Here is a 25,446-nt window from a genome sequence, read left to right on the forward strand (position 1 = left end):
CTTTATTGTCACCTTATTCAATTGTCGATAGTCACTACATAACAGGAGAGTGCCATCCTTCTTCTTTACAAACAATACTGGAGCTTCCCAAGGTGACACACTAGGGCGAATAAAGCCCTTGTCAAGCAGCTCTTGCAACTGCACTTTCAACTCTTTATATTCTGTAGGTGCCATTCTATATGGTGTTATAGAGATTGGGTCCACACCAAGCATAACATCAATCTCAAACTGCACTTTTCCTTCTGGAGGTAATCCTGACAATTCATCAAGAAACACATTCGAAAAGTCACATACTGTAGGGATGTCCCTCAATGCTGTACTACCTACTTGAGCGTCTATCACATGCGCCAAGTATGCTTCACACCCCTTCCTAATCATTTTTCTGGCCAGTGCAGCTGAAATGATGTTTGAAGGAAATAACTGCCTCTCCCCATGTATTACGACATCACCATACTGAGGGAAACCAAAGTGACTGTCTTCAGTCTACAGTCAATCATTGCATGATGCCTGGCTAACCATTCTATGCCCAAGATAATGTCATAATCTCTTAAGGGCATTTCTATCAAATTAGACAGAAAAGTGATTAGGAAGGGGTGTGAAGCGTACTTGGCGCATGTGATAGACACCCAAGTGGATAGTCCAGCATTGAGGGACATCCCTACGGTATGTGACTTTCTGGATGTGTTTCCTGATGAATTACTAGGATTACCTCCAGAAAGAGAAGTGCAGTTTGAGATTGATGTTATGCCTGTTGTGGACCCAATCTCGATAACACCATATAGAATGGCACCTGCAGAACTGAAAGAGTTGAAAGTGTAGTTGCAAGAGCTACTTAACAAGGCTTTATTCGCCCTAGTGTGTCACCTTGGGGAGCGCCAGTATTGTTTGTAAAGAAGAAGGATGGCACTCTGCGGTTATGCATTGGCTAGCGACAGTTGAATAAGGTGGCAATAAAGAACAGATACCCATTGCCCCACATTGATGACTTGTTTGATCAGTTGAGGGGTGCAGCTGTGTTCTCCAAAATTGACCTGAGATCAGGTTATTATCAACTGAAAGTACTGTGGGACAATTATTCGGGTGAGGAGGCTACTTGGGAACGAGAGGAGGACATGAGGAGATAGCACCCACAGCTGGTCAGAGATTGATACCAGGTAAAATTTCGAGACGAAATTTATTTTAAGGGGGGGGAGAATTGTAACACCCCTATTTGCATAGCCTGGTATATTTTACTATTTCGGTGACCAGTGTTGGCCTCGATAATTAAGGGGATTAGAACCACACTTAAGACAATTAGATAAGCCCTGAACACAAATAATTAGTAATTGCCAATTAGTTAAGTATAAATAAGAAAAATAGAACATAATAAGCTAAACGAGCCGAGAGTCACAGCGATGAGTGACATTCTTGGGAAGGACTGCGAGGTCGATTTAAACTCAAATTTTGAACCGTAAAATGTGATGCTGCGGTCCTTAGGACTATTACAAACACAGTGGAAAAGAGAAAATCATGAAAAAGACTTGTTAAGCTAGTCAAATAATTAGGTCAGGGAGCCAGAAGAAATATTAAATTATTTGCAAACCGGGTTGAACCGGCGAGGGGCAATTTGGTCAATTGATCCCGAGAGCTGACTCCTAACATAACTGTCAAATAAAATCGGAGAAAAGAAAATTTCAAAATCGGGAATTAAATTAAAGAACTAATAGAAAAATAAATAGAAAAAAAAGAGGAAAATGAAAAAGGTGGAAAGAGATGACATCATGCATGATGCCATAAATGTTATAATTAAAAATGAAATTTTAGATAATTTGTGGTCTTCCTAAAGACATAAAAAAAGAAAAGAAAAAGAAAAAAAAAAAGAGACTTATCTTCCTTAAGTGCCATCCCATACCTCTCTCTCCCTCACCCTCACTTTCCTCCATTAAAGCTCATTTTGAGCTTGAAGAACTACTTGTTCTAGCCATAAATCCCATAGTTCCCTTAGTTAAACTTGGTCTTTTAGTCTTAAAAAGAAGCTTGGGTAAGAAAGAAAGAAGAATAGAAGAAGGGAATTGAAGTTTTGCAAATCCAAAGTAAGGTTAGTAAGCAAACTTAACACTTTTAGTTTGATTCTTGCATTTTCAACTTATTAAACTTGGAAATAAATTTTAAATGAAACGAGAACAAGTGTTGAGAGACCATATGTGAATTTGGCTTGCTTGATAGGGTGTTGGATTTGATAGTGTTTAGTTAAACTAAACATGAATTAGACTTAAATAATGTTGAATATGTGATTAGTGTAATGATTTGATTAGGAATTAATCAATGGCATGAACTAGGGTTTTGGCATATAGGGTTTAGAAGACAAAAATGTGAGAATGTGTTAAATGGTGTGTTGGACTTTGTTTGAGGTGAGAAATGGTCATTTGTGACCAATTGGAGTATGTTAGAAGTGTTGGAACCAAATGCAAATTCGGATTGCTTAGGGTCATGCTACAAGTAGCAGGACCAAGGTCCCTTTCAGGGACCAAAACTGAAAAGTTACAAGTCCAATTGGTGTGAGGCCAATTGGGAATGAAAATAGACACAAAATGGAACATTTTTCATTCAGGAATCATGCCCAATAAGTGACTAAAACCTAGTGAACAAATTGACCAAATCCGGATTAGGCAATCTGACCTGTACCAAAAATGACTAAATAAATAGTGTTTGTTCATTTGGCCATAACATGGGCTAGCCAGGTCTAAATGACCTGAAATTTTACCAGTAGAAAGTTGAGATATAGATCTAAAACTTTCATGAAGAACACAAAATCAAATTATGCCCTTAACCAAGTCATTTAGCCACCTAATATGGTGACCTAAAACTGGCAGAACCAGTTTGGTGCCTAGAAATCTGGGTTAAGTCCAATCCGGCAGCCATGATTCAAATGGCTATAACTTGATCTACAAAACTCCAAATGGAGTGATTCAAAAAGGAGAATAAATCTAAGACAATAAGGAATAATTTCTATGTGAAAACTTAGCCCAATTCTAACAGCAAAATGACCAATGGAACAGTGCAACATAAGACACCAAAACTGAAAATTTACAATTTTGTGTAAAAGTCCTAAGTTTTGAGAAAACAACCAAAACCAACAAAATTGGCGACCAAAATGTGGTATGTGAGTATAGTTGGAGTTCCCATACCTTTTAAGTATAAGAAAGTCAATAGTTTGACTTGAATAGTACCATGAATAGTAACCTCAACATGAAATTTGCAAGAATGTAAGTTTAAACATTGGAATTATTATGAAGTAAAGATACTGAGACACTATAAATTTTGTGTTTCAGCTAAAAAAGACTCAGAAAGTCTGAGAGAATGAGTCAAGGCCTAGAGGTAACTCACATTAGGTTTGTACACAATAAACCCTATTTCAGCATTTTATCCTTGAAAAATTGATTTAGTACGCATTATGAGTTTAAGAACTTTTGTGTTGCCACTTTGTGATGAAATTGTAACTTTGGAAATTGATTTGATTTTGTATGCAATATTTGAATAAAATGTTTGAAATGGATTTCTGATTCACACTTAGCATGACAGTGCCTTATTATTCCTCCTCCACTTATGGGGTTGAGATCGATTATTTTCCTCCCTCTCTGGTTTACCAGTTGAGGTTGTAGATCGGATGAGTGCTCATTAGCTAGCTAGCCACCTCCCTCATTGATTTCGATTAGTGGGGTTTTAGATTGCTTTGTCGTGGTGTACAACACGGCATTGATCAGAAATTTTGTGTCATGGCTTAAGTTGTGTATGAATTGGCAACACTGTGTTTATTAAATTATTTGACCCAAAATTATGCTATAATGAGTTTTGATAATTTATGAAATGTAATTGTTCAATATTTAAATTGTGTTTTGTTAATGAATATTTTATGTATTGTATTTTAAATTTTTATTGTGCACCACTGAGTATTTTTATACTCAGCGATAGCTTATTTTGCTATCGCAGATAAGAGCAAGGAGAAAACAGCAGAGTGAGCTACTACTGAGATAGTGGACTTCACTTATCCTTTTTGTACGGGTATTTATTTATACCCTTGTAATTATTTAATGTAACCATTGTAGTCTTCTATGTATCAATGTAAAGTGAAGCAGTTGTACAATAAATTGTAATAATTTTATTTTGGATTTTCTTTTTGTAAATTAAGTACTATATGTAATGTGAATGAAATTGTAAAGTATTTTGAGATGACAAATTTTTGATTAAATTGTGGAATTGATTTGAGTTATGTTGAACTGAGCTGAATTGAGATTATTTGGAGGTTGGGAGTTGTGAAAATTTATTGGAAGTGTTTTTCTCAGGTATTTGAAGAATTGTTTTCTCAAAATACAAACGGCACTCTGCCGAAATTTTTATAAAATTTGCGAAAAAATAAAATAGGCAAAAATTTTAACTAGTTTTGAAACTTCAGTTAAATGATTTTAATTCTTACCAAAACGCTCACCACTTCCAAAAAGGTAAGAAAATGGTTTTAAAATCCCTTTTAGTGTACTTAATGAATTATCGGTAGGTGAAGTTTGGTAGTTCATTAGGTATTCTATGGGATCATGTTATGCCTTACAAAGGGGTACGGTGTGACAGATAGCTTATTTTGCTGTCGCAGATAAGGGCAAGGAGAAAACAGCAGAGTGAGCTGCTACTGAGATAGTGGACTTCACTAATCCTTTTTGTACGGGTATTTATTTATACCCTTGTAATTATTTGATGTAAATATTGTAGTATTCTATGTATCAATGTAAGGTTGAGCAGTTGTACAATAAATTGTAATAATGTTATTTTGGATTTTCTTTTTGTAAATTAAGTACTATATACAATGTGAATGAAATTGTAGAGTATTTTGAGTTGACAAATTTTTGATTGAATTGTGGAATTGATTTGAGTTATGTTGAACTGAGTTGATTTGGGTTGGGAGTTGTGGAAAAATTTATTGGAAGTGTTTTTTTTAGGTATTTGAAGAACTGTTTTCCCAAAATACAGACTACACTCTGCCGAAATTTTTATAAAATTTGCGGAAAAATAAAATGGACAAAAAATTTTTCTAATTTTAAAACTTCAATTAAATGTTTTTAATTACTACCAAAACGCTCACTACTTCTGAAATGTAAGAAAATGGTTTTAAAATCCCTTGTAGTGTACTTAATGAATTATCAGTAGGTGAAGTTCGGTAGTTCATTAGGTATTCTATGGGATCATGTTATGCCTTACAAAGGGGTAAGGTATAACAATAATAGTTGCCAACGGCATCTGTTTTGGTATAGTTATGCCAGGACATAATTTTATTGTTGGAAATGAGTTTGGAAATCCTACTTAGGGATTTAAAACTCAAAAGTTAGACTATTGAAAGGTTATAGTTTAGTACAAAAGGAAGTAAGTTATAGAATTTTAATAGATAAAAAGAGTTGTGGAAGTAAAAATTTGAACAGTTGGTTCAGATATAACAAAGCAATGTTACAAATATGAGTAAGATTGTTGACTAGAATGGTCAGAGGATCAATAATTAGATAAATAATTTTAACATGACCTTAATGGTCATTCAAGAAGGGAACATGATCAAAATATTAGACAGAACAATAGTAAGAAAAGATTAGTGCTATATAAACAAAGTAAATGTTATATTAGATTGTTAAAAGTCTTACACAAATTCAAAGGAAAGAAGATTATACGATCATATAGAAAGGAGAAAAACTAAGTTCTCACTCCACAGGATCACACAAGGTCCTAGAAAGTGTAACACCCCAAAGTTCGGTAGTGCGTTTTACTGCTCCGGTGACCAGTGTTGTCCAGACAGCTAGGATGCCTAGAACCACACTTCAATGAGAGTGAGGAGACATAAAATAATGAAATAAAAGAAAAGAAAGTACAAGAAAAACAAAGGAAAAATGATTGCAAAGAAATGTGATCAAGTTAAACGAGCCGGGAAACCTAACGATGGGTGACCGCACCGGGAAGTCACGGCGTGGACCGTTGATCGCCTCGGATCATGGGAACCCATGAAAACATTTTTGGGACATAAATAGACCCTTGTTGAAGAATAAATATCATTAGAAATATCAAAGAAAAATTAAATAATTAGTACAAAGAAAAGTGAGAAATCGAAAAACAGACAAAACCCGGTAATACCGAAAAATCAGGAATGCCACCCGAACAGGGGCATTATGGTCATTTGACATCCCGAAGTGTCTTTTGACCTAAATTTCCATTAAAAATAAATAATATTACACTTAGAAAATGAAATGAAAAATTAAATTGGTGGTACCTAAAGTAAATAGTGAGAATTAAGGGTTTAATGTGGGATTAAGTGAAAGTAACTTATAATATGAATTAATTAGAGTAAGTGGACCACTAAGAGAATAAAATAAACACATTATGGGGCTGATGTAAGTCCACTATGTCCAGCAGCCACTTCATCTTCTTCATTTACCATCCAAGCCGTGAATGAAGGGAGAGAAAACTCCATGGACATTTTCATGCAAGCTTGATCCCTCCTTCCATTTCAACTCCAAACACTTGAGTTCCTTCATTAAACTTTGTCTACACATCACAAGGAAGATATTGACACCCAATTTGAGAAGTTTGGTGAAGGTTTAGCAAGTTACAAATAAAGGTAAGTTTGCATTTTTGAGAAATCCTTTGTTAAAGTTTTTGTGCATGTTATGGGTATTAGTTTGGTGAAGGAAAATTTTAAGTTTGAAAGGTTATTGTTATTTTCATTTTGGACAGCCATGGGTCACGTTTATGATGAGGTATTTGTGCATATAATTGATGGGAAAGAATGTTAATAATGGTGATTTAGTAACTTAGTGAGTTATTGCATGTTTATATGGTGAATTATGCACTTTGATGGGAATTGGCATATGGTACGGCAATGTGATATTGATGAATGTTTTGTGGCAGCTTGTGGACACTTGAGAAATGGTGTATATTGAAGGAAGAGTGGGCAGAATATTGACCTAGAAGGATTGATGATATGTATGTGAATGAATGTTGTAAAGTGTATGTAAAGTTTGTAATGTTTAGGTGTGGTTGTAATGGTATTTAGAAATTGTAATTGTGAATGATATTTGGTGTTTTTAGGTTGATTGGAATCTGCCCAAAATAATGCTAATGTAATGTAGAAAATGTTTTTGGTAATGTGCCAAAACAGTTTGGTAGGGTATGGAAGTAAACCTTGCAAGGTGAGTATGTGTTTGAAGTTGGGGTGTGAAATGCATATTGAGGGCAGTGAATATTTTAGCCTATAACCTTGAATGTGTAACCTCAATTGGTATGAGACCAATTTGGGGTGAAACTAGGCACAAAATGTGCCAACTTTCATTGAGAAACCATGCCAAAATTCTGCTTGCAAGGTGACCTAAAAATTTGACCAATTCGGATTAGGTGCAATTAGGACCTGAAAAATGACCAATTGGGCAGCAGTGAGTATTTAGGCCATAACTCACTCAAACCAGGTCCAATTGACCTGAAATTTTAACCATGAATAGTTAAGACCCATACCTACAAGTCTTATGAAGACACCAAAACCCAGAAATGACCATAAGCAAGTCAAACAACTTGCACAAGTTCGGGTCCAAAAACTGGCCGAACCAGAATTGACCAATTTGACCTAAAATTGACCTAAAATGGTACCACTTGACCAGCAATAGTGTAATGACCATAACTTGGTCTACTTAACTCGGATTGACCTGAAATTTTGCACCGTGCAATAAGACCTAGATCTACAAGTTTGTAGTTACGACCGAGACCCGAAAACCGAGGGAACTAGATCGTCCGGTTAGGTCAAACCAGTATCCCGAAATCCAGCAAGTTGCATTAAAATGCACTAAACAAGGAAATGACTTTGGTAAAACGTACCAAACTTAAAACCCTATCGAGTGTGACATATTAATGACACTAAAACCTAATTTACCTAAAACGCATCGAGGGTCGGTATATTAGGTGATTAAGTGAATAATTGAGTTCAGTGCATTATTTACCAAACACCATCGATAGAGACAGTTTAATTTAGCACTGAAACACTTCAAATTGTGTTTCTCAGTTAACAAGGACTCAGCAAAAGGGAAAGAAATACTGAGTCAAGACCAGGAGACAAATATCAGAGGTTTGTGCACAACAACTGTTTCTTTTGAATTATTTTCAATGGAAATAAATATTGACTATTTGCATATCATTGTTTTAAATTGTGGAAATGTGTTTGGTGGACACTTATTGATTGAAAAACATTGTGAATGGTTTGAAACTGTGAAAAATTGTTTGAATGGTATTTGATGGATACTTATTGATTGAAAAGCACTGTAAATGGTTTTTGTGGAAATTGAAGTGAATTACGAATTGTGTTGCCATTTTGTGAATGAAATTATAACTTTGGAAATTTATTGGATTCTTACGGATCATTTGAATAAAATGTTTGGAATTGTTTTGACTCACAATTGGCATGACACTGATAATATGTTCCTCCTCCATTAATGGGGTGAGTGTGATTATTCCTCCCTCTTTGACTTATCAGTCTGGGGTGAGTATGATTATGTTCCTCCCTCTTTGACTTCCCAGTCTGAGGTGAGTATGGATGAGTACTCATTATATAGCTAGCTTCCTCCCTCATTGATTTCGATTATTGGGGTGAGCATGTCTTGTCGTGGTGTACAACACGGCATATATGGAAAAATTTGTGTCATGACCTAAATTGTGTTATTGATTGGCAACATTGTATTGTTCAGTTATTTGATCAATTGTGTTATTGATTTGCAAAATGATATTGTTCAGTTATTTGATCAATTGTGTTATTGATTTGCAAAATGATATTATTCAGTTATTTGATCAATTGTGTTATTGATTTGCAAAACGATATTATTCAGTTAATTGATCAATTGTGTTATTGATTTGCAAAACGATATTATTCAGTTATTTGATCAATTGTGTTATTGATTTGCAAAACGATATTATTCAGTTATTTGATCAATTGTGTTATTGATTTGCAAAACGATATTATTCAGTTATTTGATTGAATTGTGTTATTGATTTGCAAAACGATATTATTCAGTTATTTGATCGAATTGTGTTATTGATTTGCAAAAAGGTATTATTCAGTTATTTGATCAAATTGTGCATGAATTGGCAATACGGTATCCTTAAACTATTTGACTAAATTGTGTTATTATGAATTTTGATAATTTGTGAATTGGAGTTTAAATTCCTTATGACATTCATTGTCTTGAATTTAACTATGATTTTAAGTATCCACTATTGATATGATTTATGAATTGTGAATTAAAATTGTATTTGGTTAATGTTGTGCACCACTGAGACATTGTCTCAAATGATAGCTTTTATTCCGTCGCAGTAGAGAGACAGCAGGTATGCAGACTAGGTCGCTAATACATCCAAAGGAGGGATTACAGTATAATGAGTATACCAATATTTGCATTTTGTAATCAGAATGTATGACATCTGTATGTACATTTTGTTTTTGGTTTTGAGCGATTGTAAATTCAAATTGTACCTTGAAGTTGTAAATTTATTATGAGTTATTTGACTTGTAAAACTTGTATTATATTTCCTTATCTCAGACTTTGAAAAATTTCTATGGAATTGACTTGAGAAATGTGTTGTGTTGATAAAAATGTTGGAGTTGAGATTTGAAAATATATTGAAGTGCTTTTTACAGGTTTTCTAAAGAACTGTTTTATCCAAAATACAAATCGCACCTTGCCAAAATTTTTACAGATACTCCAAATAAATCAAATGAGTTAGTTGTTTCACTTTAGTTCACCAAAGTCTTTCACACCTGTAAATAGTGCTCACCACTGTAAAAGAAGTAAGAAAAGTTTTTAAAATCCCTTGTAGTGTATTTAATGGATTATCAGTAGACGGAGTTGGTAATTCATTAGGTATACTACGGGATCATGTTATGCCTTACAGAGGGGTAGGGTGTGACATGTTTTAGTGGTATCAGAGCAAAGTTTCTAAATTCTGTTTTCACCTGTTATTTGAATGTTCTTTCTGCATAGTACAACTGCTCAATATCATTGTTTGATACATACAGTACATTACAGTATAAATATGCACTAACGAGAGTGAATATTCTTGTGTTATTTGATCCGGGTTCTACCCATTTTTATGTGAGTGCTAGCATCATTGATTGCATTGCTGCTCCATGTACAAAAATGGACTTTGAGGTGCTAGTAACAAGTCCGCTAGGACAGGAGGTCAGGGAAATAAATTTTGATGCATTAGTGATTAGTCCTTTAGGATAAGGATTGTGATAATAAGTGAAATTAGTTTAGGAAGAGTTTATCAATGAAAAGTATTTCCTGACACACTATAAATTATAAAGCTAATTGGCGAGCCTACTTAATGTAAGGCAAGAGGACGTAAAAGTAAGTTACAGAAATAGAATTGCTCTAGATGAAGGCAGAGATGTTACTGTTAGTAATTGTTAATGGATATTGTAATCAGAATGAGATTCGAATATCAGTGAATTCAAAAAGAATAAAAGATAACAAAGTTTGATCTATTGGGATGTATCGTAGTAACTATGCAATGTTCTTGATGTTTATACTGTAAGCTGCAGATTACAGTACTAACTTGAGATTATTGTGTAGAGCTACGTACTAACCGATAGTACACCTAGATGAGAATAGTTGCCAACGGCATCTATTTTGGCATAGTTATGCCAGGACAGAATTTAATTGTTAGAAATAAGTTTGAAAATCCTACTTAGGGATCTAAAACTCAAAAGTTAAAATATCAAAAGGTTATAGTTCAGTACAAAAGGAAGTAAGTTATAGAATATTGACAGATAAAAAGAGTTATGAAAGTAGAGAATTGAACAGTTGATTCATGTGTAACAAAGAAATATTACAAATGTGAGGAAGACTATGGACTAGAATGGTCAGAGGACCAATGACTGATGAATGATTCTAACATGACCTCAAGGGTCATTCAAGAAGGAACGTGAGCTAAAATATTAGACAGCATAATAGTAAGAGGAGATTGGTGTTATCCAAACAAATTAAACATTGTATTAGATTGTTAAAAGTCTTACGATCATATAGAAAGGAGAAATAAACGTATGACTATTGTAAGATGGCTACTGGGTAAAAATTTCGAGACGAAATTTATTTTAAGGGGGAGAGAATTGTAACACCCCAAAGTTCGGTAGTGCGTTTTACTGCTCCGGTGACCAGTGTTGTCCAGACAGCTAGGATGCCTAGAACCACACTTCAATGAGAGTGAGGAGACATAAAATAATGAAATAAAAGAAAAGAAAGTACAAGAAAAACAAAGGAAAAATGATTGCAAAGAAATGTGATCAAGTTAAACGAGCCGGGAAACCTAACGATGGGTGATCAGACTGGAAGTCACGCGTGGACCGTTGGATCGCTCGGATCATGGGGAACCACGAAAACATTTTTGGGACATAAATAGACCCTTGTTGAAGAATAAATATCATTAGAAATATCAAAGAAAAATTAAATAATTAGTACAAAGAAAAGTGAGAAATCGAAAACAGACAAAACCCAGAATACTGAAAATCAGAATGCCACGAACAGGGCATTATGGTCATTTGACATCCCGAAGTGTCTTTTGACCTAAATTTCCATTAAAAATAAATAATATTACACTTAGAAAATGAAATGAAAAATTAAATTGGTGGTACCTAAAGTAAATAGTGAGAATTAAGGGTTTAATGTGGGATTAAGTGAAAGTAACTTATAATATGAATTAATTAGAGTAAGTGGACCACTAAGAGAATAAAATAAACACATTATGGGGCTGATGTAAGTCCACTATGTCCAGCAGCCACTTCATCTTCTTCATTTACCATCCAAGCCGTGAATGAAGGGAGAGAAAACTCCATGGACATTTTCATGCAAGCTTGATCCCTCCTTCCATTTCAACTCCAAACACTTGAGTTCCTTCATTAAACTTTGTCTACACATCACAAGGAAGATATTGACACCCAATTTGAGAAGTTTGGTGAAGGTTTAGCAAGTTACAAATAAAGGTAAGTTTGCATTTTTGAGAAATCCTTTGTTAAAGTTTTTGTGCATGTTATGGGTATTAGTTTGGTGAAGGAAAATTTTAAGTTTGAAAGGTTATTGTTATTTTCATTTTGGACAGCCATGGGTCACGTTTATGATGAGGTATTTGTGCATATAATTGATGGGAAAGAATGTTAATAATGGTGATTTAGTAACTTAGTGAGTTATTGCATGTTTATATGGTGAATTATGCACTTTGATGGGAATTGGCATATGGTACGGCAATGTGATGTTGATGAATGTTTTGTGGCAGCTTGTGGACACTTGAGAAATGGTGTATATTGAAGGAAGAGTGGGCAGAATATTGACCTAGAAGGATTGATGATATGTATGTGAATGAATGTTGTAAAGTGTATGTAAAGTTTGTAATGTTTAGGTGTGGTTGTAATGGTATTTAGAAATTGTAATTGTGAATGATATTTGGTGTGTTGAGGGTGATTGGAATCTGCCCAAAATAATGCTAATGTAATGTAGAAAATGTTTTTGGTAATGTGCCAAAACAGTTTGGTAGGGTATGGAAGTAAACCTTGCAAGGTGAGTATGTGTTTGAAGTTGGGGTGTGAAATGCATATTGAGGGCAGTGAATATTTTAGCCTATAACCTTGAATGTGTAACCTCAATTGGTATGTGACCACTTTGGGTGAAACTAGGCACAAAATATGCCAACTTTCATTGAGAAACCATGCCAAAATTCTGCTTGCAAGGTGACCTAAAAATTTGACCAATTCGGATTAGGTGCAATTAGGACCTGAAAAATGACCAATTGGGCAGTAGTGAGTATTTAGGCCATAACTCACTCAAACCAGGTCCAATTGACCTGAAATTTTAACCATGAATAGTTAAGACCCATACCTACAAGTCTTATGAAGACACCAAAACCCAGAAATGACCACAAGCAAGTCAAACAACTTGCACAAGTTCGGGTCCAAAAACTGGCCGAACCAGAATTGACCAATTTGACCTAAAATTGACCTAAAATGGTACCACTTGACCAGCAATAGTGTAATGACCATAACTTGGTCTACTTAACTCGGATTGACCTGAAATTTTGCACGCGTGCAATAAGACCTAGATCTACAAGTTTGTAGTTTCGACCGAGACCGAAAACCGAGGGAACTAGATCGTCCGTTAGGTCAAACCAGTATCCCGAAATCCAGCAAGTTGCATTAAAATGCACTAAACAAGGAAATGACTTTGGTAAAACGTACCAAACCTAAAATCCTATCGAGTGTGACATATTAACGACACTAAAACCTAATTTACCTAAAACGCAATGAGGGTCGGTATATTAGGTGATTAAGTGAATAATTGAGTTAAGTGCATTATTTACCAAACACCATCGATAGAGATAGTTTAATTTAGCAATCAAACACTTCAAATTGTGTTTCTCGATTAACAAGGACTCAAAGAAAAGGGAAAGAAATACGAGTCAAGACCAGAGACAAATATCGAGGTTTGTGCACAACAACTGCTTTCTTTTGAATTATTTTCAATGGAAATAAATATTGACTATTTGCATATCATTGTTTTAAATTGTGGACATGTGTTTGGTGGACACTTATTGATTGAAAAACATTGTGACTGGTTTGAAATTGTGACAAATTGTTTGAATGGTATTTGATGGATACTTATTGATTGAAAAGCATCAGTAAATGGTTTTTGTGGAAATTGAAGTGAATTACGAATTGTGTTGCCATTTTGTGAATGAAATTATAACTTTGGAAATTTATTGGATTCTTACGGATCATTTGAATAAAATGTTTGGAATTGTTTTGACTCACAATTGGCATGACACTGATACTATGTTCCTCCTCCATTAATGGGGTGAGTGTGATTATTCCTCCCTCTTTGACTTATCAGTCTGGGGTGAGTATGATTATGTTCCTCCCTCTTTGACTTCCCAGTCTGAGGTGAGTATGGATGAGTTCTCATTATATAGCTAGCTTCCTCCCTCATTGATTTCGATTATTGGGGTGAGCATGTCTTGTCGTGGTGTACAACACGGCATATATGGAAAAATTTGTGTCATGACCTAAATTGTGTTATTGATTGGCAACATTGTATTGTTCAGTTATTTGATCAATTGTGTTATTGATTTGCAAAATGATATTGTTCAGTTATTTGATCAATTGTGTTATTGATTTGCAAAATGATATTATTCAGTTATTTGATCAATTGTGTTATTGATTTGCAAAACGATATTATTCAGTTATTTGATCAATTGTGTTATTGATTTGCAAAACGATATTATTCAGTTATTTGATCAATTGTGTTATTGATTTGCAAAACGATATTATTCAGTTATTTGATCAATTGTGTTATTGATTTGCAAAACGATATTATTCAGTTATTTGATTGAATTGTGTTATTGATTTGCAAAACGATATTATTCAGTTATTTGATCGAATTGTGTTATTGATTTGCAAAAAGGTATTATTCAGTTATTTGATCAAATTGTGCATGAATTGGCAATACGGTATCCTTAAACTATTTGACTAAATTGTGTTATTATGAATTTTGATAATTTGTGAATTGGAGTTTAAATTCCTTATGACATTCATTGTCTTGAATTTAACTATGATTTTAAGTATCCACTATTGATATGATTTATGAATTGTGAATTAAAATTGTATTTGGTTAATGTTGTGCACCACTGAGACATTGTCTCAGCGATAGCTTTTTATTGCTGTCGCAGGTAGAGAGACAGACAGGGCAGCAGACTAGGCTGCTAATACATCCAGTGAGGGATTACCTGGTATAATGAGTATACCAATATTTGCATTTTGTACTGTAATGTATGACACTGTATGTACATTTTGTTTTTGGTTTTGAGCAGTTGTAAATTCAAATTGTACCTTGAAGTTGTAAATTTATTATGAGTTATTTGACTTGTAAAACTTGTATTATATTTCCTTATCTCAGACTTTGAAAAATTTCTATGGAATTGACTTGAGAAATGTGTTGTGTTGATAAAAATGTTGGAGTTGAGATTTGAAAATATATTGAAGTGCTTTTTACAGGTTTTCTAAAGAACTGTTTTATCCAAAATACAAATCGCACCTTGCCAAAATTTTTACAGATACTCCAAATAAATCAAATGAGTTAGTTGTTTCACTTTAGTTCACCAAAGTCTTTCACACCTGTAAATAGTGCTCACCACTGTAAAAGAAGTAAGAAAAGTTTTTAAAATCCCTTGTAGTGTATTTAATGGATTATCGAGACGGAGTTGGTAATTCATTAGGTATACTACTGGATCATGTTATGCCTTACAGAGGGGTAGGTGTGACATGTTTTAGTGGTATCGAGCAAAGTTTCTAAATTGCTTTTCACTGTTATTTGAATGTTCTTTCTGCATAGTACAACCGCTCAATATCATTGTTTGATACATACAAGACATTACAAGATAAATATGCACTAACGAGTGAATATTCTTGTGTTATTTGATCCGGGTTCTACCCATTTTTATGTGAGTGCTAGCATCATTGATTGCATTGCTGCTCCATGTACAAAAATGGACTTTGAGGTGCTAGTAACAAGTCCGCTAGGACAGGAGGTCAGGGAAATAAATTTTGATGCATTAGTGATTAGTCCTTTAGGATAAGGATTGTGATAATAAGTGAAATTAGTTTAGGAAGAGTTTATCAATGAAAAGTATTTCCTGACACACTATAAATTATAAAGCTAATTGGCGAGCCTACTTAATGTAAGGCAAGAGGACGTAAAAGTAAGTTACAGAAATAGAATTGCTCTAGATGAAGGCAGAGATGTTACTGTTAGTAATTGTTAATGGATATTGTAATCAGAATGAGATTCGAATATCAGTGAATTCAAAAAGAATAAAAGATAACAAAGTTTGATCTATTGGGATGTATCGTAGTAACTATGCAATGTTCTTGATGTTTATACTGTAAGCTGCAGATTACAGTACTAACTTGAGATTATTGTGTAGAGCTACGTACTAACCGATAGTACACCTAGATGAGAATAGTTGCCAACGGCATCTATTTTGGCATAGTTATGCCAGGACAGAATTTAATTGTTAGAAATAAGTTTGAAAATCCTACTTAGGGATCTAAAACTCAAAAGTTAAAATATCAAAAGGTTATAGTTCAGTACAAAAGGAAGTAAGTTATAGAATATTGACAGATAAAAAGAGTTATGAAAGTAGAGAATTGAACAGTTGATTCATGTGTAACAAAGAAATATTACAAATGTGAGGAAGACTATGGACTAGAATGGTCAGAGGACCAATGACTGATGAATGATTCTAACATGACCTCAAGGGTCATTCAAGAAGGAACGTGAGCTAAAATATTAGACAGCATAATAGTAAGAGGAGATTGGTGTTATCCAAACAAATTAAACATTGTATTAGATTGTTAAAAGTCTTACGATCATATAGAAAGGAGAAATAAACGTATGACTATTGTAAGATGGCTACTGGGTAAAAATTTCGAGACGAAATTTATTTTAAGGGGGAGAGAATTGTAACACCCCAAAGTTCTAGAGTGCTTTATCGCTCAGGTGACCAGTGTTGTCCGTGAATTAGGATGCCTAGAACCACACTTCAATGAGAGTGAGGAGACATAAAATAATGAAATAAAAGAAAAGAAAGTACAAGAAAAACAAAGGAAAAATGATTGCAAAGAAATGTGATCAAGTTAAACGAATGAAACCTAACGATGGGTGATCAGACTGGAAGTCACGCGTGGACCGTTGACTAGCTACTCGATCATGGGGAACCCTGGAAAACATTTTTGGGACATAAATAGACCCTTGTTGAAGAATAAATATCATTAGAAATATCAAAGAAAAATTAAATAATTAGTACAAAGAAAAGTGAGAAATCAAAAACAGACAAAACCCAGAATACTGAAAATCAGAATGCCACCCGAACAGGCATTATGGTCATTTGACATCCCAAGTGTCTTTTGACCTAAATTTCCATTAAAAATAAATAATATTACACTTAGAAAATGAAATGAAAAATTAAATTGGTGGTACCTAAAGTAAATAGTGAGAATTAAGGGTTTAATGTGGGATTAAGTGAAAGTAACTTATAATATGAATTAATTAGAGTAAGTGGACCACTAAGAGAATAAAATAAACACATTATGGGGCTGATGTAAGTCCACTATGTCCAGCAGCCACTTCATCTTCTTCATTTACCATCCAAGCCGTGAATGAAGGGAGAGAAAACTCCATGGACATTTTCATGCAAGCTTGATCCTCCTTCCATTTCAACTCCAAACACTTGAGTTCCTTCATTAAACTTTGTCTACACATCACAAGGAAGATATTGACACCCAATTTGAGAAGTTTGGTGAAGGTTTAGCAAGTTACAAATAAAGGTAAGTTTGCATTTTTGAGAAATCCTTTGTTAAAGTTTTTGTGCATGTTATGGGTATTAGTTTGGTGAAGGAAAATTTTAAGTTTGAAAGGTTATTGTTATTTTCATTTTGGACAGCCATGGGTCACGTTTATGATGAGGTATTTGTGCATATAATTGATGGGAAAGAATGTTAATAATGGTGATTTAGTAACTTAGTGAGTTATTGCATGTTTATATGGTGAATTATGCACTTTGATGGGAATTGGCATATGGTACGGCAATGTGATGTTGATGAATGTTTTGTGGCAGCTTGTGGACACTTGAGAAATGGTGTATATTGAAGGAAGAGTGGGCAGAATATTGACCTAGAAGGATTGATGATATGTATGTGAATGAATGTTGTAAAGTGTATGTAAAGTTTGTAATGTTTAGGTGTGGTTGTAATGGTATTTAGAAATTGTAATTGTGAATGATATTTGGTGTGTTGAGGGTGATTGGAATCTGCCCAAAATAATGCTAATGTAATGTAGAAAATGTTTTTGGTAATGTGCCAAAACAGTTTGGTAGGGTATGGAAGTAAACCTTGCAAGGTGAGTATGTGTTTGAAGTTGGGGTGTGAAATGCATATTGAGGGCAGTGAATATTTTAGCCTATAACCTTGAATGTGTAACCTCAATTGGTATGAGACCAATTTGGGTGAAACTAGGCACAAAATGTGCCAACTTTCATTGAGAAACCATGCCAAAATTCTGCTTGCAAGGTGACCTAAAAATTTGACCAATTCGGATTAGGTGCAATTAGGACCTGAAAAATGACCAATTGGGCAGCAGTGAGTATTTAGGCCATAACTCACTCAAACCAGGTCCAATTGACCTGAAATTTTAACCATGAATAGTTAAGACCCATACCTACAAGTCTTATGAAGACACCAAAACCCAGAAATGACCATAAGCAAGTCAAACAACTTGCACAAGTTCGGGTCCAAAACTGGCCGAACCAGAATTGACCAATTTGACCTAAAATTGACCTAAAATGGTACCACTTGACCAGCAATAGTGTAATGACCATAACTTGGTCTACTTAACTCGGATTGACCTGAAATTTTGCACCGCGTGCAATAAGACCTAGATCTACAAGTTTGTAGTTTCGACCGAGACCAAAACCGAGGAACTAGATCGTCTGGTTAGGTCAAACCAGATCCCAAATCCAACAAGTTGCATTAAAATGCACTAAACAAGGAAATGACTTTGGTAAAACGTACCAAACCTAAAACCCTATCGAGTGTGACATATTAATGACACTAAAACCTAATTTACCTAAAACGCATCGAGGGTCGGTATATTAGGTGATTAAGTGAATAATTGAGTTCAGTGCATTATTTACCAAACACCATCGATAGAGACAGTTTAATTTAGCACTGAAACACTTCAAAGTGTGTTTCTCGATTAACAAGGACTCAAAGAAAAGGGAAAGAAATATCGAGTCAAGACCAGAGACAAATATCAGAGGTTTGTGCACAACAACTGTTTCTTTTGAATTATTTTCAATGGAAATAAATATTGACTATTTGCATATCATTGTTTTAAATTGTGGAAATGTGTTTGGTGGACACTTATTGATTGAAAAACATTGTGAATGGTTTGAAACTGTGAAAATTGTTTGAATGGTATTTGATGGATACTTATTGATTGAAAAGCACTGTCAGAAATGGTTTTTGTGGAAATTGAAGTGAATTACAATTGTGTTGCCATTTTGTGAATGAAATTATAACTTTGGAAATTTATTGGATTCTTACGGATCATTTGAATAAAATGTTTGGAATTGTTTTGACTCACAATTGGCATGACACTGATAATATGTTCCTCCTCCATTAATGGGGTGAGTGTGATTATTCCTCCCTCTTTGACTTATTAGTCTGGGGTGAGTATGATTATGTTCCTCCCTCTTTGACTTCCCAGTCTGAGGTGAGTATGGATGAGTTCTCATTATATAGCTAGCTTCCTACCTCATTGATTTCGATTATTGGGGTGAGTATGTCTTGTCGTGGTGTACAACACGGCATATACGGAAAATTTGTGTCATGACCTAAATTGTGTTATTGATTGGCAACATTGTATTGTTCAGTTATTTGATCAATTGTGTTATTGATTTGCAAAATGATATTGTTCAGTTATTTGATCAATTGTGTTATTGATTTGCAAAATGATATTATTCAGTTATTTGATCAATTGTGTTATTGATTTGCAAAACGATATTATTCAGTTATTTGATCAATTGTGTTATTGATTTGCAAAACGATATTATTCAGTTATTTGATCAATTGTGTTATTGATTTGCAAAACGATATTATTCAGTTATTTGATCAATTGTGTTATTGATTTGCAAAACGATATTATTCAGTTATTTGATTGAATTGTGTTATTGATTTGCAAAACGATATTATTTAGTTATTTGATCGAATTGTGTTATTGATTTGCAAAAAGGTATTATTCAGTTATTTGATCAAATTGTGCATGAATTGGCAATACGGTATCCTTAAACTATTTGACTAAATTGTGTTATTATGAATTTTGATAATTTGTGAATTGGAGTTTAAATTCCTTATGACATTCATTGTCTTGAATTTAACTATGATTTTAAGTATCCACTATTGATATGATTTATGAATTGTGAATTAAAATTGTATTTGGTTAATGTTGTGCACCACTGAGACATTGTCTCAAATGATAGCTTTTATTGCCGCCGCAGTAGAGAGACAGATGTAGGCCAGACTAGGCTGCTAATACATCCAGTGAGGGATTACCTGGTATAATGAGTATACCAATATTTGCATTTTGTACTGTAATGTATGACACTGTATGTACATTTTATTTTTGGTTTTGAGCAGTTGTAAATTCAAATTGTACCTTGAAGTTGTAAATTTATTATGAGTTATTTGACTTGTAAAACTTGTATTATATTTCCTTATCTCAGACTTTGAAAAATTTCTATGGAATTGACTTGAGAAATGTGTTGTGTTGATAAAAATGTTGGAGTTGAGATTTGAAAATATATTGAAGTGCTTTTTACAGGTTTTCTGAAGAACTGTTTTGTCCAAAATACAAATCGCACCTTGCCAAAATTTTTACAGATACTCCAAATAAATCAAATGAGTTAGTTGTTTCACTTTAGTTCACCAAAGTCTTTCACACCTGTAAATAGTGCTCACCACTGTAAAAGAAGTAAGAAAAGTTTTTAAAATCCCTTGTAGTGTATTTAATGGATTATCAGTAGACGGAGTTGGTAATTCATTAGGTATACTACGGGATCATGTTATGCCTTACAGAGGGGTAGGGTGTGATAGAAAGAGTCGATTCATTAGCACATAAAATTGCTTACCTCTAAAAAGGTAAAATGAATTTAAATTCAACGTATGATGGGGAAACTCATAAAGATCTTAGTACATAAGGTGAAGTAGCTGAGAAATAAATGTATACATTTGGTTAAGGTGTTATGGACCATCATTCAGGCTAGGAAGTTACTTAGGAACGAGAGGAGGATATGAGGAGGCAGCACCCACAGTTGTTCAGAGACAAAAATCAGGTAAAATTTTGTGACGAAATTTATTTTAGGGGGGGGGGGGGAATTGTAACACCCCTATATTCGGTAGTGCGCTCTACTGTTCCGGTGATCGGTGTTTGTCCGGACAGCTAGGATGCTTGGAACTATGCTTAAATATTAGTGAGGAGACATAAAATAATGAAATACAATAGAGGAAAATACAAGAAAAATTAAGGAAAAATAAAAGATAGAAAATGAAACTAAGCTAAATGAGCCAGCACCGCAGCAATGGGTGACCGCACAGGGAAGTTACGGCGCAGGCAATAGCCGACCTCAGGACTACAGGGAACCCTCGAAATTAAATTTTGAGACATAAATAAAGGCTTATTGAGGAATAATTGACATTAGAAATGTCAAAAAAAAATTAATAAAAAGAAAAACAAAAAATCAAGAAAACGATAAAAATCGGTGTTACCGAAAAATTGAGAATACAACCCGAAGAGGGGTATTTTGGTCAATTGACACTCCGAGTGGACTTTTGACCTAAGTGTCCATTAAAAATAAGTAGTATTAAATGTTGAAAATGCCATGAAAATAAAAAATTGGGTACATAATATAAATAGTGGAAGTTTGGTGGCATAATTGCAAATTATGGAACTTAGGATTAATTAACTCATTAATCCAAAGTTAGTGCTCCACTAACCATGAATTGTGGGACCTATATAAGCCTTGTGGACATATTTCTCCACTAAAAATCATCTCATTTCTTCAATTTGTTATCCGTGGCCGAAGTGAACCACCATTAAATCTCCATAGCCAAACCTCACTCAACCTTCATGCACTCCATTTTTAACCATAGTTCTTGCAAGTTGTCTTCACTAAAGTTGGAGTACACACCTTGGGCAGCATTTTGGGAGCAAAAAGGGAGAGATTTGAAGAAGATTTAACAAGCTTCAAAGATAGGTAAGTGCTTGTTTTCCATTTTTGCTTCATTAAAGTTTGTGTGGGTGTTGTGGTGAATTGATTTATTAAAGAAATTGACGGATTTGATGAGTTATGGGGATGTTCCATTTTGGCAGCCATGATTGTTGAAGAAGCTTGATGTATTTTCACTTGTATTTGATGGGTAATAAGGTTAATTAAAGTGCTTAAATATATAAGAGCTTAATTACCATGTGTATGTGTGAATTGTGCATTGAAAGTGAGGTTAGAAAGTTAATATGGGAGATTGATGTATATGTGTAATTTGGGCAGCCTTATGGTGAAGTTGGAAATGTTTAATTTCATGGAATGGTTTGTTATATTATGGTACTAAAGGTGGCAGAATGTGTATGTAATTATTGTTGAGAAATTAGATGTGTTAATGAGAGATATTCATGTGTATATATTGTTGAAATTGGACTTTGAAATTCTGAGTTGTAATAGGTGCATTGTGAATTGTTACATTCTGCCCAAGTTGACCAAAATGTGTTGTGTTGAGTTGTTATGGGTTGGTACCAAAACAAAATTGGGTATGAGAGGTTCAAATTTAGCAAGTAAATGTGTATGTGATTGGTGTTTGAGAGAAATGTAAAGGGCAGTATGCAAATGAGCCTATAACCCTAAATGTGTGACTCCAATTGGTATAAGGCCAATTGGAAGTGAAACTAGGTACAAAATGTGCCAACTTTCATGTTGAAAGCCTACCAAAATTCTGTCTAGAAAGTGACATGAAAATTAACCAAATCCGGAATAGTGACTTTGCAAACCTGAAAATTGACCATTTGAACAGCAGTCAATATTTTGGCCATAACTCACTCAAAATAGGTTCAAATGACCTAAAATTTTTATTGTTGGAAAGCTTACACATAGGACTACAATTTTGGTTAAGACAACCAAACCCAGAAATGACCATAAGCAAGTCAAAATGCTTGCACAAGTTCGAGTATAAAAACTGCCAGAATCGAAAATGACCTAAAAATGACCTAAGTTTGCCATTTTGGTGCAATCTGTCCAGCAATGGTAAAATGACCATAACTTGGTCTAGTAAACTCCAAATGACCTAAAATTTGTGGCAAAAGTTCAATAAGACATAGACCTAAAAGTTTGTAATTCTAACCAGAACCCAAAAATAAAGGAAACTAAGTCATCCGGCGAGGTCAAAACAGCATACCCAAATCTGATAAATTGCAATAAAATACAATACACTTGAAAATGAAATTGGTAACATGTACCAACACTAAAGGACTATAAATGTGACATATTGGTAACATTAAAATTTATTCCCCTAGAGTGCATCAAAGGTCAACATTATAGGTTGACTAATGAAAGCAATAGTATTAAATAAATTTAATTATTGAACTTTATTGTTAGAAACAATTTAACTGAGTACTGAAACACTTTGAATTGTGTGTTTCAGTTGAAAAGGATATTGAAGAGCATAGGGAACATTGAGTCAAGGCCAAGAGGTGACTCATCCGAGGTCTGTGCATAATACTTTTTATATTCACTGCTTTTACTAGAAAATTTATTTGGAGAAATGAGTTATGAATAATTTTTTATTCTTTTGGCTTTGGGAATTTTATTGGAAATTATTGTGTTGCCTACTTTATAAATGGAAATTTTAAGATAAAATGTGATTTGTAGTTTGTATGAAATATTTAAATATTGTGATTTGAAATTATTTTTGATTCACACTTGGCATGGCAGTCTCTTACTATGTTCCTCCTCCACTTGTGAGATTGAGTTTGATATTTGATCACTTTCCTCCCTCTCTGGCTTGCCAGTCTGAAGTGAGTTTGGATGAGTACTCATTAGCTAGCTAGCCACCTCCCTCATTGATTTCGATTAGTGGGGTGAGTATGTCTTGTCGTGGTGTACAACACGGCATGTTCGGAAAAAATTTGTGTCATGATCTAAGTTGTGTTATTGATTGGCAACACTGTGTTATTCAATTGTTTGATCAAATTTGTGTTATATGAGCTTTGAAAAATTGTGAATTATTTGAATTGTAAATTGTCAATAAAAGTTTTATATACCGCATTTTAAATTATTATTGTGCACCACTGAGTACATTTTACTTAGCGATAGCTTTTTCATTGCTGTCGCAGGTAGACAGACAGACAGAGCAGCAGAGTAGGCTGCTTATGCTATACTTTGGGATTTTACCGGGTATATTGAGTATACCACCTTTTTGTAATTTTTATTGTAATGTATGTGTACTGCATGTATATATTGTACTTGGTTTTGAGCAGTTGTAAAATAAAGTTGTAAATTATTTTGGCCTGTCAAATGTTGTATTACAATTCTCTTATTTTGGCTTTTGAAATACTCATTTATTTTGCACTTTATCTATAGAATTGCTGAAAATGATATTGAATTGAGTTGAAACTGTGTTGAAGACACTGATTTGAGTTGAGCCATATTAGAGTTTGGGATTAAACAAAAATATTGGAAGTGCTTTTTTTTACAGGTTTTTGAAGAACTGTTTTGCTCCAAATACAGACGGCACTCTGCCGAAATTTTTATAAAATTTGTGGCTATTTCAGATCTAATGTGTGATTTAACTTCGATTAAAAAGTTTTAACACCTATCAAAAGTGCTCACCACTATAAAAAGAAATAAGAAAAGGTTTAAAATCCCTTGTAGTGTATTTAATGGGTTATCAGTAGACGAAGTTAGGTAATTCATTAGGTACGGGATCATGTTATGCCTTATGGAGGGGTAAGGTATGACAGATCCCATTGAGCCAGTAAACATGTAAATAATTTTAATGTCATTAGGTACATCCAATATTGGCCACCAAACCATTTACATATTTACAACATCACATGCTTAACAATTATTCTTAAGAAAATCTCTTAAATTAATTGCATCATATGCAAGTATTTAAAATTTCTTAAAATAATTGCCTCAATGGAGGGCCCATGTTATAATTACTTTAATTATACCATTTCCAACTTAATTATTTGTTTGGAAGATTTTGTGGTCGTTCTAATTACTATTATGGTCTCACTTTGCACATTATCCAATTAGATATCATATACTTGCATACATTCCCATACATTTCATACATTCATGGGTAATAATAAATATGGTATGATCATGGACTTTCTAAGGGATTCAATTCTGAGCCACCAAGAATTGAATTAGGGCATTCGTAGGTGCATTTCATTTATTTATATTACAAGAGTTACTGAAGGAGTATATAATCAACACTTGATCTTGAATTCCTCCCACTGGTCTCACCAATGCTCTTGACCTCCTTGATCTTCTTGCAATCCAATTACATAATAGTCCTTGGCATACCAAGGCAAATTTATAAGAACCAAATAAATGAAATTACAACCAAAATAGTACAACCTTTATAATATATGAAACCAAAATAAATTAAAATAAATAAATTAATTTACAACCTAAAGAAACATAAAAGAAATAAATCCAATCACATTGATCTTTTATTTTCCATGATCATCTATCATGCATATCACTATTTAACAATTAAATAAAACATACATACTTAAATTAAATTGA

Source organism: Hevea brasiliensis, chromosome 5 (genome assembly GCF_030052815.1).
Source record: "Hevea brasiliensis isolate MT/VB/25A 57/8 chromosome 5, ASM3005281v1, whole genome shotgun sequence".
In the NCBI taxonomy this organism is placed as follows: domain Eukaryota; kingdom Viridiplantae; phylum Streptophyta; class Magnoliopsida; order Malpighiales; family Euphorbiaceae; genus Hevea; species Hevea brasiliensis.